Here is an 11515-nt window from a genome sequence, read left to right as displayed (position 1 = left end):
GAACTATGCATCATTTCTCAACTATTTTTACTGCTTGAGTAGGCTGCTACAGTGCCTTGCGAAAGTATTCGGCCCCCTTGAACTTTTCAACCTTTTGCCACATTTCAGGCTTCAAACATAAAGATATAATTTTTTTATTTTATGTGAAGAATCACCAACAAGTGGGACACAATTGTGAAGTGGAACGAAATCCATTGGATTTTTGAAACTTTTTTAACTAATAAAAAAATGAAAAGTGGGGCGTGCAAAATTATTCGGCCCCCTTGCGTTAATACTTTGTAGAGCCACCTTTTGCTGCGATTACAGCTGCAAGTCGCTTGGGGTATGTCTCTATCAGTTTTGCACATCGAGAGACTGAAATTCTTGCCCATTCTTCCTTGCAAAACAGCTCGAGCTCAGTGAGGTTGGATGGAGAGCGTTTGTGAACAGCAGTTTTCAGCTCTTTCCACAGATTCTCGATTGGATTCAGGTCTGGACTTTGACTTGGCCATTCAAACACCTGGATACGTTTATTTGTGAACCATTCCTTTGTAGATTTTGCTGTATGTTTGGGATCATTGTCTTGTTGGAAGATAAATCTCCGTCCCAGTTTCAGGTCTTTTGCAGACTCCAACAGGTTTTCATCCAGAATGGTCCTGTATGTGGCTGCATCCATCTTCCCCTCAATTTTAACCATCTTCCCTGTCCCTGCTGAAGAAAAGCAGGCCCAAACCATGATGCTGCCACCACCATGTTTGACAGTGGGGATGGTGTGTTGAGGGTGATGAGCTGTGTTGCTTTTACGCAAAACATATCATTTTGCATTGTGGCCAAAAAGTTCGATTTTGGTTTCATCTGACCAGAGCACCTTCTTCCACATGTTTGGGGTGTCTCCCAGGTGGCTTGTGGCAAACTTTAGACGAGACTTTTTATGGACATCTTTGAGAAATGGCTTTCTTCTTGCCACTCTTCCATAAAGGCCAGATTTGTGCAGTGTAAGACTGATTGTTGTCCTATGGACAGACTCTCCCACCTCAGCTGTAGTTCTCTGCAGTTCATCCAGAGTGATCATGGGCCTCTTGGCTGCATCTCTGATCAGTCTTCTCCTTGTCTGAGCTGAAAGTTTAGAGGGACGGCCAGGTCTTGGTAGATTTGCAGTGGTCTGATACTCCTTCCATTTCAAGATGATCGCTTGCACAGTGCTCCTTGGGATGTTTGAAGCTTGGGAAATCTTTTTGTATCCAAATCCGGCTTTAAACTTCTCCACAACAGTATTACGGACCTGCCTGGTGTGTTCCTTGGTCTTCATGATGCTCTCTGCGCTTTCAACAGAACCTTGAGACTATCACAGAGCAGGTGCATTTATACAGAGACTTGATTACACACAGGTGGATTCTATTTATCACCATCAGTCATTTAGGACAACATTGGATCATTCAGAGATCCTCGCTGAACTTCTGGAGTGAGTTTGCTGCACTGAAAGTAAAGGGGCCGAATAATTTTGCACGCCCCACTTTTCATTTTTTTATTAGTTAAAAAAGTTTCAAAAATCCAATAGATGTCGTTCCACTTCACAATTGTGTCCCACTTGTTGGTGATTCTTCACATAAAATAAAAAATTTATATCTTTATGTTTGAAGCCTGAAATGTGGCAAAAGGTTGAAAAGTTCAAGGGGGCCGAATACTTTCGCAAGGCACTGTATATTAATGTGTGCTTGGATTGTCTGTAAGTAATAACAGAAAAAAAAAAACTTTAAACAATTGTTTATTCGCATATTGGGAAATGAGGATTCCTAGACAATGGAAATAAATGTAGAAAAGAAAATACTAGAACAGTTCTGTAAAAGCTACCCTTTTTAATTAAGAATATACTTCACTCAGAAGAGGCAATATGGCATAGTAGAAAGTACTGCATATCAAAGGAGTATAGAATCTATTAACTGAGAATTTATGCTCACATAGCATCTATGAAACATCAAAATGTAATATACCAGTGTGGAACAATTGATGGAATAGTATTCATAGTCGTAGGTGAAAATATTCTCTGACATGGATTATAGGCAGGTTACATTGTAGTATTTAAGTACTTCATTTTGCTCCTCTACTTTCAGAGATGTTACAACAATTTAAAATTACATTGATCACTGGCTCGCATTAACAAAAACAAGGTCCAAAAGGAAGCAAGTCCTCAATAACCACTCATCTTGGCACTTCACTCCCCCTCTTGATCCTGAAACAAGACAAAAGATTACATTGTAAAAAAACTGCAGTTAAGTGCTCCTTGCTTCCAAAGACTAACTTCCATAATTTAACTATACATGAGGCTTGAACCTCACGTAAAATATCCAACAAATCCTGCAGTGTTAAGGCACTTGGTTCCTGCGACACAGACCTCTCAAAGTTGGAAATGTTAACCATTACCAGCAACAAAATTTAATGAACTACACAAGTTACACAATGCATTATTCTGCTGCTAATGTGTCAGACATGTTTGGCTTTAATGCATTCAGCAGTCAACACAGTCGATCTGCTGGGGAAAAAAGATCAGTCATCATTCACAGCAGCTGCAGTCTCCCAAACCAGCTCGACTCTACTCCCCAATGAGCATTTTAAACAAGAACATTAGTTTACTTACATTAGCACCACACGCTTCACTGATACCATTCCAAATTCTGCAGCAGTCTCACCCTTGAGATTGACACCATCACTCGTCCCCTGCAAAAAGAGCATCCTCTTTAGCCATTTAAAACAGCACTTCATGTACAGGTCTTTCTAAAATGTACTGGTGCATCAGTTAAGTTGGCTTTAAAATAGCAAGCAGTCATCACTGTCGATCTGCTGGGGAAAAAAGATCAGTCATCACAGACACCAGCCTTCTACTTCTGCACAAACAAATTTTAGCAACAATCTAAAATACTTACACCAACTGTGCAGAAAATTACGATTCCACCAGTGCCAACAGTGATTGTGTATCTGCATACAACCCCTGGTATCTCCATGGTACCACCATATCTCCAGCACACAGACCTGCAAAGAAAGAAGCAGTTTCTTCAGAAATGGGAAAAAGCACTTTGCAAAGTGTTCATTGTTTAAGCTGGTGAATCAGACAAATTTGGCTTAAAATAGCAGACAGTCAACAAAGTCGATCTGCTGGGGAAAAAAGATAGTCATCATATTCACCAGACCCAAAATCATCAGACAGCCAGTAAATCTAAGAAAATTCCCCTCAAGTGCCAAGGCAGCTATCAGGAATGAAGATCTGAATAACTGATAAAATGTGCAAGTTAACAGTAAGTACACTAGATCCAATTTCTCACTGTACATCATCTGTAAGTCTTGCCAATAGTACAGATAGTATTCTGAGGAAACAACCTTTGCAATAATGACTTGATCCATTTAGTTTTAGAAGCTGAAGTCTATTGTGAAAATGGTTCAAGAACTAGTCAACAGATCTATTGGCGTGCCTTTACAAATTTACTCAAGGCATCTAAAACACTTGAAGCAGCTGACAGTCAGTAACTGGTGCTCAAGCTGTATTTTAGTAATGAGTGACACCTAAAACAAAGGTGACACTTTTATCAATTTACAATGGAACACAGAATGGGGACATGTTAAATTTAAGACTGCATGTTTGTCCCACCACTTTTTTGCAGTTTTTTTTTTAAGTTGTGAATCAGACTATAATATAAAGCACTGAGGCAAAGCCAGACAAAAAAGTACAGGGAAGTTAAAGGAACATTAAGCTAGACCCGATTCACATCAAGTTACTCCATCACACCAAGGCTAGCTACCCTGCTACCCCTCCTCATGTGAAAAGAAGCTAAACCATCTTGGTTTTTAAGAACAATCAAATTATTCTCCCTTCTTTATACATACCTTGAGACACGCGTGCTGGTAGCAGAACTCCTCACGTCACTGCGGGAAACCAGAAAAGACAGATCAGACTGGGAGGAATCACTCACCAGAATTCCGCAGATGTGTTTTTTTGCTGGTCAATCAGAACATTTGGCTTACAGTGCAAAAGAGTCAACACTATCGATCTGCTGGGGAAAAAAGCTTAGTCATCATACTTGAACCAGCAAGCACACAAATGGAAAGGACTGTACCAACTCGTGGGTGTCTAAAGTAGTCTGTATAGGATGATCTCGCATTTGTGAAGACAAGTAATTTTGGAGAAAAAAAAACCACTTACTTAGAATATGACCAAAGCCACTGCCACTTCTGTTCGCAGTCATGTTGCACTCAGATCTCTTACACACCTCAAGGCTAAAGGGAACCCTGCAGGGCAACATCAAACCGTATTACACAAAAAGTACTTTAAAAAAAATAAAACAAGTCTGACGAGGTGGAACAGGGGCTATTTTACAGAGAAAAGCTTACCACTACAACTATCTGACTGACTAAGAAAGTCAGAGTAATAATACTATAGTACTAAATCTTTACTCTGGATACCTTAAATTCATTGGAAATACTGAGTAAGGGACATATACATGTGTAGATCACAACTATTTGTACATGCTTTTGTTGAAGTATGAGAATGATGAGGATAATGCAACAAGAGTAACAAGGCTGAAAGTAAGAAATCCCCAGTCATTGCTACTCCAGGTAACCTCCTTAAGTAAGCACATTCTTATACGACTTCCAATAGTACCCACGTTTGAAGTTTACCACCAGAATCTAGTTACAGACCATATCTGCCATTTTAGATAAGATCACTTTACTGGCCATATACAATGTCTTGTATTCCAAATGTGTCTTTATTTACATACTCCAAAGACAGGGAGAGAAGCTTGGGGTCAGAGCGCAGGGTCAGCCATTTACACGGCACCCCTGGAGCAGTTGGGGTTAGGGGCCTTGCCTGAGCCCAACAGAGTAGAATTCTTCAGGATACAAACCAGCAACCTCCCAGCTACAGATGCAGATCTTTAGCCACAGAACCAATCATTGCAATATTTATATAACATGAACCTTGGATTTTAATCATATTATACACTAAAAAGATATGAAGGACAAAGGCTGCCCATTCACAGTACAGCATAGTAATAGGTCACTTTAGTCTATTTTGTTATATAAATTGGAGATTTTACACAGTGTGTGCATTTTACTTTCACTATGGTTTTAAATGCCCTTGTTTTCTAACCAGGAAATTTAAAAACAGCGCTGCAGTTCTTCAACCGGCATTTACATCTTCCAAAAACATGCTATGAGCTGCGTTTCGCAACGTTCATAGACAACTGCCCAGTACTACCGACACAAAAACGAGGCCTTAGACTGACGTTCATTTATATGACCTCTTCAAGGAAATAAACTTTCGATGGTCTGGGAGCCTATACAATTATCAGAAATTGCTCTTGCGGATTAGCGGGGTATTTTTTTTATTTGCGCACGTCTGATGCATTTAATTTAGTTAAAGAACATTTAATTGAGAAACAGCCAATTTTTCTACTTGTTAAACTGTGTACATGCGATGAAGGGGCTCTTGAAAGAAACATGTCAATTGTATCCCCCTGATGCTACTATAACGTTATTTATACGTTTACAATTAACATTCCTACGTTGCAAGTATATTCACTCGGGGGGTTGTCCTTTTTCAGTGATGATACGGTAAGAAAACAGTCCTGACCCGAGGCGATCGGCCAGAAATGTAAGCAGACATTTCAAACGCACTAGGCGCTTAAATTCCACGTGGTACCGAACCGTAGAAGTAGGAAACTGACAAATCCCCCCCTAGACAAGAGAGGCACAATTTCAAATTCCAGTTAAAACGTTTAATTAATCTTACCCTCGCTGGTTGATGTCTGAAGTGTGACCATGTCACACCACCAAGAAGCGCTAGAAGAAAAGACAAATGGGGAGCACAACTATTAAAACCAACACAAACAGGAGATCCGGGTGGTGTCAAACAATTGTTTTATAAGAAGTCAATTTTCATGCTAAAGACGACCCAAAACTAAAGCCAGTTTACAACACCCGAACTGCGCACGTGTTCAGATTTTACATTTTCAACAAACTCGTTATTATTAACCCTGCTGCTGTAAGCAAATAAAACATGCAACGCCATTACCGCACAAAAAACGATACATTCATACAAGTCATTAATAGATGCTTCCCAGAAGTACAACACCACGTGCAGAATGCCTCAAAATGTAAAAAAGTAACTTTAAGCATATCTTGCAAGACTTCGCTTTCCCGCACAACCCATCGAGTAAAATCACATGACGTGTTAAAGAATGATGGCAAATGGATAAAGCAGGCCACACTACCTTCTCTCACCGAAGACCACGAACGAAAGAAAGATCTATGATCGCCAAGAGGTTTTTAAAGAAGACGGCGCTCGCATTTGACGCAATCGCACAGCGGGATTCGCACTGATGGACGGGAAATGTAGTACGGTGCAGCCTGCTGGCGAAGGTACGCCAATAACAACTGTATCCTGTACTGGTGAGTTGGTCCCACAGATGTTCTTATGGACAAGACTTAGAAGAAAACATTGTCCAAGGCACGACCTTGGCTTTGTTTTAGTAAAGTTGTGCCATGTTACTCCTACGAACTGTATATTCTTACATTATCCTACTACAATATAGGTTAGCAGAAACTGAAACTGAGCCCATGGATTTTTCCCATGTATTGATAGCTGTAAGGTTGCCCTTAAGCTGCCTCAGAGGCGTTACTGTGTTGAAAGAGATTCCACCCCCACATCACCACTTTAGCAATTCTCTCTGCCAGACACCCCAGAAATTTCTGTCTCTCTCTGAACAGTTATCTCTGAACAGCCTTTGGGCATTTAGATTATGTTCATGCTAGATGAGGACACAGTCTGTTCTGCTGATGGGGGTAATATATTTCTTGAATTTCTTAAGGCGCAGCCTCTTCCGTCTGAAAATGAGTTTTTAGAGAGTCCATGGCGATAAAAGCCCCTGGGGTTACTCCCAGGAACCTGCCCCTCACAGAGCTGGTTTCTTGGTTTCTCCAGCCCAGTCTGCTGAGCGTAGTAAGATGCTACATATGTTCTATGAGTCGGTGGTAGCGAGCGCCATTTTCTACGCAGTGGTATGCTGGGGCCCTGGGATTAGAGCAGTGGATTCTAAAAGGCTGAACAAGCTCATCAGGAGAGCAAGCTCTGTCATTGGGTCTGACCTGGACCCCTTGGAGGTAGTGGCTGAGAGGAGAATGGTGTCCAAACTAGAGGCCATCATGGACAACATCTCCCATCCCCTCTATGACAGGCTTGTAGAAATGAAGAGCACGTTCAGCAATAGACTGATTCATCCACGGTGCGACAGGGAGCGCTACAGGAGGTCATTCTTGCCTTCTGCCATAAGAAGAAGATTCTGTGCATCCACCTTGTGTCTGGGCAGAGGCAACATTGACAGTGACCTGTTTCTGGACTGAACACATCTACACATCTACTGCTACATCTGTTCTCTTTCTTTTCCTGTTTACAACCGCTTTTTGTGCAATATATGCCAGGGACCCGTGCAATACATTTATGTATAAGCAATACATTTATATTTATATTTAGTCATTTGTCATTTAGTCATTTATATTTATTTATTCACACCTGAAGAAGGCTCCACGGCCAAAACGTTGTGTTCTCTTTCTTCTTTTTTTCAGCATGGAATAAACCTATTACTTGTTCCTTTGCAGCCTACGCATGCTGATGCAGTTCCCCACCTGAACTACTACATTTATATTTATATCTTTATCTATATTTACATCTATATTTATATTCATATGTGTGATACGATTTTTCTGCGTACTGTTCTGTTCTAGTTTGTTCCTTGTGTGTCCGGACTGTGAGTAGCTCTTTTAGTGCACCCCTCACTGTACTGATTGTATTGTACTATTATTATTATTGTATAATTCGTTACATTGTGGCTGTGTTGTCTGTGTAAAGCTGCTGTTGCAGTGCAATTTCCCTCCCGGGATCAATAAAGTATCTATCTATCTAAACCAGAACATTTCATCTTCTCACAGACAGGCCACTCTCACTATCAACAAGCAGCTAGGTGGTCTTCAACACCCAGGTACATCAAACCCACTGCTGTTCTTGTGTTAAATACTATGTTGTCATTTACGTTACTTATATGGATTTTTAATCAGCTAATTTTGTTCAATTTATTAACTCAAATACATCATTCTGAATGCCTAATTGTTTTAATTTTTTTAATCAAATGACTAAGCTCATTATTTTAATTACCCCAAGAAACAGACTGTTTAAAACGGTAATCAAATATATCGGCTTTGTATGTAAAATGTAAATAATATTGTCCATGTGGCCAATGAGCTGCTTATGTTCAATTTATTGTGTTTTTGTCATGCATTAGTATATATTTTTTCAGGGATTATGGATATACAGTATATGTATATGTCTTTTTTAATTCTGAAATTATTTCTACCTGTGATTTTGAATTGAACATAAATGTTATGTTCAACAGAAGTATCCCTTGTCTGTGTGCTCAGTATGTTTCTTTTAAATATCTGTACCTTAAGTAAGTTAAGTCATTCTTTTCATGGATGGTTGACTGTGATGAGGTTCCATAGACTGACAATCGCTGACCTGGTTTTTGGAGACTGTTCAGGGATGGAACTACAGAGGGCGCTACACGCACAGTTTACCCTTTGAAGTAAAATTGTATTTGTTGTTTCCTCAGGGTATTAGAAATTCACCACGACACAATTACTGCACTCCAAGGCTTGAAGGAAAGCAAACTCAAGAAAAGTTGGTATGAAGATCAGCCTACAAGAAGTCAACTTCAGTAAATTAATTGAGCCTGGCACCACAGAAAATCCACCCATTTGTAATATGACAGGAAATCAGAGTAGAGGAGTCTATTGCCATACATATACATATACAATACATATTGACATTAGCATTGTCAGATAATAGACCATTTAAACAAAATCTACTGACATAAGCGGTTGTACACAAGATAGATACCCTTGTATGGTCTTACAAAGAATGCTTGCCAATCAGAAAGGCTTCTCAGCATCAAATCACATTCCTCCCTTATTTGGAAGTCCTCTCCTTCTGCCAGAAGTCCAGAGTGTTCCCATGGCAACATACGCTGATCACTGCACTAACTGGTCGAAATATTTTGGTGTCTTTTCAGGAATTTGTATTCTCAATGTGCTCTTTGTAAGGCCAAGTAACTAACAGCCTTGCTGTTATGAGGTGCAAATAAACAGATACAAAATCGGAAATGTGTGTAGAATGGTGAAACAAGGTCAACCATGGGTTGGTGATAACCATTGGTGATATAGTTAAAAACATAGAATTTACATCAGGGGAAGTAAAGATAAAATTACATGATGCAGTTTAATCCATTAGCTAGACCTCACTTTGAGTCTTACATGGTTTTGGTCACCTTGTTATGAGAAAGATTTTGTTTTTCCAGGGGTTATCTGAAAAAAGGCAACCAGCGTAAATTCCTTTGGTGTGAAAGGAATAACTAACTTAGACACAGGGGAAGGGGACAGCAGATTCCTAGCCCTTAATGAGTAAGTATTTCACTCAGGTGTTTACCAAGAAAAACACTGACAGCACGCCTCAGGGTGAGCTAAGACCATGTTAAGCTGAGGAGGCTTTCTAAAAATCAGTAGCAACACAAGAACCCAGGGACACAAGCAGAAATCAAACCTATGAAGACTGGAGAGAGAAAACAGGCGATGCTTCTTTACACAGAGGATTGTAGGAGAATGGAACCAATCACCTTATTAGTGCTCTAAAGCTGACTCTGTGGCGTCTTTTAATTGATGGTCTACTACTGCAGTTTGAATAACCAATAGGCTCCTCTTGTTTGCAACCTTTTTCATGTTCTTAGAAATATTTTTATGTGCTGTGAAATTAGACACATTGCTATACCTTATCTGCCTTGAAACCCAGAAGGCTTTATCAGCATGATGCATATCTATTATATTTAATGTTTTTTATGTATTCTCAGGCTGTGATCCATTCAATGCACTCCTTAAAAGAATGGTGTTTTGATCATATAATTTTCATTTCCAGTAACACTGTTTAATTTTTTAATGATGGATTGGACTGATCATTATTAAGATCAATATTCCTAATACCAGCCATGAATTAACACATTTAATTCACATTTGTTTCATCATTTCCCACATATTTTGTGGAGGCTGTTAATAGTGATTATCGTATGCAACAATAAGGACATACATTTATGCTTCAGCAATAATACAAGTTTATACTGAAAGGGCTCTGTGTTATGGTCCTTCTTAAGAACAGGCAGTGATTATATGAATATTATATATGAATAGGTTGAGGTATGGAAATATCATGCAAAATGCTTGATTTGGAGAAATCAAGTGTTATAACTGGTATTTTATCACTCTCTCCCACTATCATTATTGCTGCATGAATGCCGATTTCTGGAATTAAATTAATCCACTCTTTTCACATGCTTGCTCAGAAACTGCAAATCAGACTGCCAGCATAAAACAACAAAACTTAAAAACCGGGCTGATCCATAAAAACATAGACTCACATCTCCAGTAATGGAGTCCTGAAACAATCTCCCACTTTCAGACAATTAAAGGAGAAGAATATTATATTTCTACACACTGGAAAGAAAAAAATCCTCCAATTGCTGTTTAATACAGTTGGTTTAAAACCTTAAAGTCAAAACCTTTATACATGAGGATATGCAGTATACAGGTGACCATATCACTGCAATCAGCTCAGTATAGAAATGTTGTTAAATTTATTCTTTTAGGAATAAAACCAGCATTCTGTCACAGGTTTGCAGTAAGTTTTTAATTTTTTTTTTAAAATTGATTCACAAGGGACCTCCAGTCTCTGACTGCATGGAAACACGTTTAAGAACCAGGAAGAAATCCAATCAAACTTCAAATGTTATGTCTGAAACTTACATCAACATCAGTCTTGTAAACAGGGATGTCAAGGTTAAACTCTTTATCGGTAATGTGTAGGAAGATTAGCATGTCTGGTGCCAGTCTGTGGGTTTGGTTTAATGTGATAGTCTGCAAATCCTTTCTTGTAAGAGAATCTCAAGGTTTTCCAACTCTGACAATGCAGAGCTCCAGTCTTGGTGCCTGCTGATTTTAGGCCTGCATGAGATTTCAATTGCTTGCTCTTAAACTATTACATTGCTTAATGAGGTCTTGTTATGAAGCGATACAATGGGGAGACCTGGATAGTGTCAGCATGTCCAGCGTTCAACGCAATGGGGAAGTTTGCTGAGATGTAATGGTCTCAGATTCGGTGATCAAAGCAACTGTGAAATATACCTTGGTTTTCCATAGCTAATTAAGTTCAGGGTAGAAAATGAAGTGTCAATTAACAGTCCAGAAAGACACTGTGAAAGAGGCAGGTACAGAAGAAGATGGGAGGAAGACACGAGGCAAGAGAGAGATGGGTGAGAAAGAGAGCTCCTTGTGATCACCCAGGAAGACCGGATTGGAGCTCAATCTTTGACCCTTGTTAAATGAGCCTGTTATATTACAGAACTGATTTCCCACCTACAGAATCCCTTGGTTAAAAAACGGCCTCTCCTGG

General features: G+C 39.5%; 1 long non-coding RNA gene and 4 other non-coding genes across 5 annotated transcripts; all 5 read right to left on the bottom strand.

The window, feature by feature from the left end:
* Positions 1–1727: 1727 nt before the first annotated feature.
* On the bottom strand, positions 1728–6292 carry LOC107079576 (uncharacterized). The gene is made up of 7 exons (XR_001480520.2): positions 6243–6292; positions 5762–5811; positions 4172–4257; positions 3856–3894; positions 2901–3006; positions 2615–2694; positions 1728–2209 (listed from the first exon to the last, which is right to left on the bottom strand). It is a non-coding gene; the product is annotated as an uncharacterized lncRNA (long non-coding RNA).
* Positions 2452–2544, bottom strand: LOC138223533 (small nucleolar SNORD12/SNORD106). Its single transcript, XR_011181925.1, has one exon. It is a non-coding gene; the product is annotated as a small nucleolar SNORD12/SNORD106 (small nucleolar RNA).
* LOC138223534 (small nucleolar SNORD12/SNORD106) lies at positions 2761–2852 on the bottom strand. The gene has a single exon (XR_011181926.1). It is a non-coding gene; the product is annotated as a small nucleolar SNORD12/SNORD106 (small nucleolar RNA).
* Positions 3073–3163, bottom strand: LOC138223532 (small nucleolar SNORD12/SNORD106). Its single transcript, XR_011181924.1, has one exon. It is a non-coding gene; the product is annotated as a small nucleolar SNORD12/SNORD106 (small nucleolar RNA).
* Positions 3967–4059, bottom strand: LOC138223535 (small nucleolar SNORD12/SNORD106). Its single transcript, XR_011181927.1, has one exon. It is a non-coding gene; the product is annotated as a small nucleolar SNORD12/SNORD106 (small nucleolar RNA).
* Positions 6293–11515: the final 5223 nt, after the last annotated feature.

This window comes from Lepisosteus oculatus, chromosome 16 (genome assembly GCF_040954835.1).
Source record: "Lepisosteus oculatus isolate fLepOcu1 chromosome 16, fLepOcu1.hap2, whole genome shotgun sequence".
Taxonomy (NCBI): Eukaryota; Metazoa; Chordata; class Actinopteri; order Semionotiformes; family Lepisosteidae; genus Lepisosteus; species Lepisosteus oculatus.
This window is presented reverse-complemented; position numbering and strand designations above follow the sequence as displayed.